The sequence below is a fragment of the Bufo bufo genome, chromosome 8, assembly GCF_905171765.1.
Source record: "Bufo bufo chromosome 8, aBufBuf1.1, whole genome shotgun sequence".
Classification (NCBI taxonomy): domain Eukaryota; kingdom Metazoa; phylum Chordata; class Amphibia; order Anura; family Bufonidae; genus Bufo; species Bufo bufo.
This window is the reverse complement of record NC_053396.1, coordinates 34,417,655-34,423,742: the sequence shown is the minus strand read 5'-3', so window position 1 is coordinate 34,423,742 and position 6,088 is coordinate 34,417,655.

Sequence of the window (6,088 nt, the reverse complement as noted above, 5' to 3'; positions counted from 1 at the left end):
GTGTCGCCAAAGTCTGAGAGCCATACATATTGGGCATCGCCGCGTCCGTAAAAATCTTCTCTATAAAAATTTAACCCAACCCCCCTGGATGAACAGCGTTTAAAAAAAAAAAAAAAGTGTAAAAAAAGCAATTTTTTGTCACCTAACATCACAAAAAGTGTAATAGTGAGCGATCAAAATGTCATATGCACCCCCAATTAGTGCCAATAAAACCGCCATCTCATCCCGCAAAAAATGAGCCCCTACATTAGATAGTCGCCCAACAAAAAAAACCAAAACTGTAGCTCCCAGGCTATGGAGATACTAAAATAATTTTTTTGGGTTCCTAAAATGATAATAGTGCAAAATCTAAATAAATTTTAAAATGTAGACATATTGGGTATCGCCGCATCCTTAAGAATCTACCCTATAAAAATAACATTTCACCAAACTCCTCGGATGAACAGCGTTAAAAATATAAAATAAAAACTGTGCCAAAACACCAATTTTTTGGCAAAATTTCCATTTGAATCCTTTTTTTTTCCGGTAATAAAGCAAGGGTTAACAGCCAAACAAAACTAAATATTTATTGCCCTGCCCTGATTCTGTAGTTTGCAGAAACACCCCATATGTGGTCGTAAATGGCTATATAGCCACACGGCAGGGCATAGAACGAAGGGAACGCCATATGGTTTCTGGAAGGCAGATTTTGATGGACTGTTTTTTTTTGACACCATGTCCCATTTGAAGCCCCCCCCTGATGTAGCCTAGACTAGAAACTCCAAAAAAGTGACCCCATCTAAGAAACTACACCCCTCAAGGTATTCAAAAGTAACTTTACAAACTTTGTTAACCCTTTAGGTGTTCCACAAAACTAAATAGTGAATGTAGAAACAATTTTAGAATTTAAATTTTTTGTTACCTTGCCTCAAAAAAGTGTAATATAGAGCAACCAAAAATCATATTTACCCCTAAAATAGTCCCAAAACAACAACCACCTTATCCCATAGTTTCCTAGATGGGGTCACTTTTATGGAGTTTCTACTCTAGGGGTGCATCAGGGGGCTTGAAACGGTACATGGTGTAAATACACCAGTCCAGCAAAATCTGCCTTCCAAAAACCATATTGCGTTCCCCTTCTTCTATCTCCTGCCGTTCAGCCAAATAGTAGTTTACAACCACATATGGGTAGTGATGTCGCGAACATAAAATTTTCCGTTCGCGAACGCCAAACGTGAATTTCTGCAAATGTTCGCGAACGGGCGAACCGCCATAGACGTCAATAGGCAGGCGAATTTTAAAACCCACAGGGACTCTTTCTAGCCACAGTAGTGATGGAAAAGTTGTTTCAAGGGGACTAACACCTGGACTGTGGCATGCCGGAGGGGGATCCATGGCAAAACTCCCATGGAAAATTATGTAGTTGACGCAGAGTTGGATTTTAATCCATAAAGGGCATAAATCACCTAACAATACAATTTTTTTTTTAACAATGTGGTAACATCCAGTGTGTGTATACGATCAGGTATGATGTTGTATCGATCAGGTAGTGTAAGGGTAACGCCCGCTTTACAGACATTGACAGACCAAACTCCCCTTTTAATGCACCGCAAACAACCGCAAACAGTCCATTTGCCCAACCGTAAACTCCCCATTTGTTCAAGGTTGGATACCAAGCTAGCCATGTCCCATTGATGTCATTGAAGGTTTCTTCCTCCACCCAGCCACGTACAACACCAAGGGTCCCGGAAAGGTGAATTGAATAGATTTTTCGAACGGGGAGATGGTTAAAAAAACGCTGGCTCCCTCCCCTTTGTTTGAATCCACGGTCACTGCGTCTGTGCAGTGCAATTTACTGCCCCACCCGATATGAGTGGTATTCTCATCAGTTTAATCCCGGTTACGTCCCCAATCTGGGGTCAAATTATTAAATAGATTTTTCGAACGGGGAGATGGTTAAAAAAATGCTGGCTCTCTCCCCTTTGTTTGAATCCACGCCACGGTCACTGCGTCTGCACCGTGCAATTTACTGCCCCACCGGATATGAGTGGTATTTTCTGTAGTATTATTCTCATCAGTTTAATCCCTGTTACGTCCCCAATCTGGGGTCAAATTATTAAATAGATTTTTCGAACGGGGAGATGGTTAAAAAAAATGCTGGCTCCCTGCCCTTTGTTTGAATCCACGCCACGGTCACTGCGTCTGCGCCGTGCAATTTACTGCCCCACCGGATATGAGTGGTATTTTCTGTAGTACTATTCTCATCGGTTTAATCCCTGTTACGTCCCCAATCTGGGGTCAAATTATTAAATAGATTTTTCGAACGGGGAGATGGTTAAAAAAATGCTGGCTCCCTCCCCTTTGTTTGAATCCACGCCACGGTCACTGCGTCTGCACCGTGCAATTTACTGCCCCACCGGATATGAGTGGTATTTTCTGAAGTACTATTCTCATCAGTTTAATCCCTGTTACGTCCCATATCAGGGTGGGATTGCCTTTTGTGAAAAAATTTTTTAGGCCGGGTACCTTCGACTGCCTTCACAGTGACAGACCAAACTCTGATACACCAAACTGAATTGATTTTAGGAACCGGGAGATGGAAAAAGCAGCTTGGTCGGTCCTCTTACTCAGTCCCAAGGTGGTGCACTGCGCGTGCACGGAGCAATGTGCTGTGACACCCTATATGAGTGGTGTCTTAACTAGTACTATTCCTATCAGTTTAATCCCTGTTACGTCCCCTATCCGGGGACATGTGTCGAATTGATTAACCATTGTCGAATTAACGAACCATTACGACATCCTGGAATAATTTAGTTCTGAGCTTTGTACTTGCTTTGTATTGGAATTGATGGGGATTTTTTAAATTGTCTGCATTATTTCTAATAAACTATTAAGAGACTTTATTATGATTTTTTTATTTTATGTATTAAAAACCCACCCATACAACTTAAAAAAATATATAAAAAAATTTATGTTTTTTTCTATGAAAAATTATCCAGCCGATCGCTTTTGGTCTGATCATAATGAAGCAACGGCCTTATCATCTGGGGTGTGGCAACATTGCCAACACACTCATAGAGGTGATGATCGCTTCATTGTGATATGCAAGCCCCTTCACCACAACAAGGTAACGATCACGAAGGGGAATTGACACTTGTATGTGCCTTTTTTTTTGTTTTGTTTTTGCAGCCACAGTGCAGCACCAGAGGCCAGAAAAATTAGGCATGTACACATGCCTGAAAAATAATGTTATAGTTGCAGCCGCTGTTGTAGCAGCGGCCGGAAAAATTGATGTTTTCAAGGCAGAAAGATGACTAAAACATTGCGGCTTGAACCCTAGTTGGTGGTGGAGAATTCACGAAATTCATCCGGTATGCAGACATTAAATACAGCAGCGTGGGGACCATTTTGAGGCCAAGGCATGTCATCAGGCCCTTTGTTAGTCAAACGTATCCCCCACTGTCAGTCCCTTCGGGATCCATGCCTCATTTATCTTAATGAAGGTGAGGTAATCAACACTTTTTTGACTGAGGCGACTTCTTTTGTCAGTGACAATGCCTCCTGCTGCACTGAAGGTCCTTTCTGACAGGACACTTGAAGCGGGGCAGGCCAGAATTTCTATCACAAACTGGGATAGCTCAGGCCACAGGTCAAGCCTGCACACCCAGTAGTCAAGGGGTTCATCGCTCCTCAGAGTGTCGATATCTGCAGTTAAGGCGAGGTAGTCTGCTACCTGTCGGTCGAGTCGTTCTCTAAGGCTGGATCCCGAAGGGCTGTGGCGATGTGTAGGACTGAAAAAGCTCTGCATGTCCTCCATCAACAACACATCTATAAAGCGTCCTGTCCTTGCCGCCGTGGTCGTGGTAGGAGGAGGATTACTTTCACCTCTTCCCCTGTTAGATTCCCGTTGTGCTGTGACATCCCCCTTATAAGCTGTGTAAAGCATATTTTTTAGTTTTGTTTTGAACTGCTGCATCCTTTCTGACTTTCGGTAAGTTGGTAACATTTCCGCCACTTTCTGCTTATAGCGGGGGTCTAGTAGCGTGGCTACCGAGTACAGGTCGTTCTCCTTCAGCCTTTTTATACGAGGGTCCCTCAACAGACATGACAGCATGAAAGACCCCATTTGCACAAGATTGGATGCCGAGCTACTCATTTCCCGTTCCTCGTCCTCACTGATGTCATTGACGGTCTGTTCTTCACCCCAGCCACGTATAACACCACGGGTCCCAGATAGGTGACAACAACGAGCACCCTGGGATGCCTGCTGTGGTTGGTCTTCCTCCTCCTCAAAGCCACATTCCTCCTCTGACTCCTCTTCCTCACACTCCTCTTCCAGCGTTGCCGCAGGTCCAGCAAGCGATGATGACAAGGCTGTTTCTGGTGGTGATGGTGACCACAACTCTTCCTCTTCACGCTCATCTACAGCCTGATCCAGCACTCTTCGCAGGGCACGCTCCAGGAAGAAAACAAATGGGATGAGGTCGCTGATGGTGCCTTCGGTGCGACTGACTAGGTTTGTCACCTCCTCAAAAGGACGCATGAGCCTACAGGCATTGCGCATGAGCGTCCAGTAACGTGGCCAAAAAATTCCCAGCTCCGCAGAGGCTGTCCTAGCACCCCGATCATACAAATACTCGTTGACGGCTTTTTCTTGTTGGAGCAAGCGGTCGAACATTAGGAGTGTTGAATTCCAACGTGTCGGGCTGTCGCAAATCAAGCGCCTCACTGGCATGTTGTTTCGGCACTGAATGCCTGAAAAGTGCACCATGGCCGTTTAGGAATGCCTGAAATGGCCACACACCTTCCTGGCCTGCTTGAGGACGTCCTGTAAGCCTGGGTACTTAGACAAAAAGCGTTCTACGATCAGATTCAACACGTGTGCCATGCACGGCACATGTGACAACTTACCCAAATTCAATGCTGCCAACAAATTGCTTCCATTGTCACACACCACTTTGCCGATCTCCAGTTGGTGCAGGGTCAGCCACTGATCCACCTGTACGTTCAGGGCGGACAGGAGTGCTGGTCCGGTGTGGCTCTCTGCTTTCAAGCAAGTCAACCCCAAGACAGCGTGACACTGTCGTATCCGGGATGTGGAATAGCCCCTGGGGAGCTGGGGGGATTCAGTTGATGTGCAGCCAGACGCCGCAGCAGAAGAGGACTCAGCCGAGGAGGTTATGGAAGAGGATGGAGTAGGAGGAGTAGAGGAGGTGGCAGTAGGCCTGCCTGCAAGTCGTGGCGGTGTCACCAACTCCGCTGCAGAGCCACGCATTCCATGCTTGTCAGCCATCAGCAAGTTGACCCAATGCGCAGTGTAGGTGATATACCTACCCTGACCATGCTTTGAAGACCAGGTATCAGTGGTCAGATGGACCCTTGCCCCAACACTGTATGCCAGAGATGCCATGACTTCCTTTTCAATCACTGAGTAGAGGTTTGGGATTGCCTTTTTTGAAAAAAAAATTTGTCCGGGTACCTTCCACTGTGGTGTCCCAATAGCGACAAATTTTTTGAAGGCCTCAGACTCCACCAGCTGGTATGGTAAAAGCTGGCGGGCTAAGAGTTCCGTCAAGCCAGCTGTCAGACGCCGGGCAAGGGGGTGACTCTGGGACATTGGCTTCCTACGCTCAAACATTTCCTTTACCGACACCTGACTGTGGGCAGATGAGATGGAACTAGTGAAGGTGAGAGGTGGATGGCGGGTGGTTGAGAGGGGGCAAGGAGGACAGCAGTGGTTGACGTGGCTGAAGATGCTGGACCAGGAGGAGGATGGTGGCTTTGAGGTTGTGTGCTGCTTCTACTCGTCATCATGTGTTGATCCCATAGGCGTTTGTGATGTGCGATCATGTGCCTTCGCAAAGCAGTTGTACCTAGGTGGGTGTTGGATTTCCCACGACTCAGTTTCTTTTGGCACAGGTTGCAAATGGCATCGCTGTTGTCAGAGGCAGACACACAAAAAAAATGACACACTGCTGAGCTTTGCAATGACGGCATTCTGGTGGTGGCAGCAGCATGTGTTGATTGGCGTGCTGTCTGGCTAACCCCGGGTGCCGATACATGCTGTCTGACTGTGCCACTAGCTCCTTGCGACGACCTCCCCCTGCTT